Source organism: Dipodomys ordii, unplaced genomic scaffold (assembly GCF_000151885.1).
Source record: "Dipodomys ordii isolate 6190 unplaced genomic scaffold, Dord_2.0 Scaffold227, whole genome shotgun sequence".
Lineage (NCBI taxonomy): Eukaryota > Metazoa > Chordata > Mammalia > Rodentia > Heteromyidae > Dipodomys > Dipodomys ordii.
The window spans coordinates 2,022,232-2,023,894 of NW_012267443.1; the positions used below are offsets into that span (position 1 = coordinate 2,022,232).

General features: G+C 47.6%; 1 protein-coding gene across 1 annotated transcript in view; it reads right to left on the reverse strand.

The window, feature by feature from the left end:
• The window catches only part of Ppp1r9a (protein phosphatase 1, regulatory subunit 9A), a 251,716-nt gene extending 251,493 nt beyond the window's left edge, over positions 1 to 223 (reverse strand). Inside the window, exon 1 of the mRNA XM_013035860.1 lies at positions 167 to 223. The gene's annotated coding sequence lies outside the window, so the exon portion shown is untranslated. The remainder of the gene's footprint in view (positions 1 to 166) is intronic.
• Positions 224 to 1,663: the final 1,440 nt, after the last annotated feature.

Below are 1,663 nucleotides of genomic sequence, written 5' to 3' on the forward strand. Positions count from 1 at the left end.
GGCTGGCGGCCTAGGCATCCGCGCGCGTTCGCGCCCTGGGCCGCCCTGACGCGGGGAGGAGTGAGGCCCACGTGCGGCCCCCCACGCCAGGCCCTCGGGCAGGCCCGATGGGAGGCCAGGACAGGCCGAGGGGGCGGGGGTAGGCCTGGGGTAACAGGTGCCTCACCTCGGCTGATGGGATTAACTCTAGGGCCGCAGAGAGAGGGAGCCCAGCCGCAAAATCCCAGGAGAGGGAGAGGGAGAGGGAGCCTCTGGCGGCCAACAGAGGGCGAGAAGCAGCGGCCCGAGGCGAGGCCGCCCCACCCCCTCGGCCGTGGGCGAGGGCCCCCTTGGGCCCAGGGCAAGGCCTATTCAACTGGGCCCCGGCCCCTAGTGGCTCTGGGAAGTGGGTTGGGACTGCCAGCTGCTGGGGCACCCCCACATGGTCTCTAGTTAATTGCATGGCCGCAAGGAGTCCCACTCCTGCCCCGGCCTGGAAGGCCAGACCCAGGCCTTACCCTACCTAGAGAGGCCTTCTGTTGAACCACTGGGTGGGCCTACTAGGCCCCATGACCTCAAGGTCCCGAAGATATAAAAGGAAGGTCTTTTAAGACTTTTTGCCTGCCTTGGGAAGAGTTTTTCACCCAATTTAAACAGCACTATTCTATAATGTCTCAGTGAGTGCCTCCTTTACAAATTCCCAATACACCAAGTGTATTCCTAAAAAGCAAAAAAAAAAAAAAAACAAGTATCATGACTATCAATCGAGAGCTTCAAACCAACCCTTCCAAAAAATTCAGTTTTTCAAGAGGCTGAAAAATGCTTATTTCTGGTCATGGTATAAATCTCAACATGGTGGTGGGGTGGGGAGGGGGGGGGCTAAGACAGGAAAGTACAGGACAAACAGACCTGTCCCCCAAATAAAACAGAAGATGTAACATATAGCCATACAAAAAGAAAACTTGTCTCAATAATGAGGGAAAGAATCAGTAAGCTATTGTGATCCATTCAAATAAGACTATGAAGAGAACTGACATATAATGCTTAGGATTAGAGTGACCCCTGTTATTGTCAGATGAGAAACATTTCAAAACCCAAAGTAGTTGCCTAAAATCAAAGATGGTAATGAAACACTTCACACGTTGTTTCTCTTAGGCATACATACAACAAAGCTTAAAAAATTATGTGCAGTAAAAGCATAACAATAGCAAAACAAGCAATTATAATAACATGCTATAGTAAACTTGTGGGTTATTTCTAGAAGTTTTCATGTAATATTTTCAGAGCTGATTGACAGCAAGGAAGTGTTACTGAAACTAGGGAAATCAAGAAACAGATAAATGGGATGGGCTGAAGTGTTTTACATGGTGGTAACAAATAGTACCAGAACATCCATTTCTATAGATTAGAACTATTTACATTACTGAACTTTCTACCATTGATTAAGTAGTGAAGTAGCCCTGTGAAAGTTCTTCTGGTAGACTGACTACAATCCTCAAACTGCAGAGACCAGGAAATATCCCCTAGTTGAAAGCACCCATAGTCACCTTTTATCCATTTCAAAATCACACACATTTTCCAACAGAACATCATTACTCACATTTTACAGATTGGAAAACTGCGAGGATCTGTAACTTATTCCAAGCTGTATTAGAAAAGTATCATAGCTGGGTCTGAGCCCAGG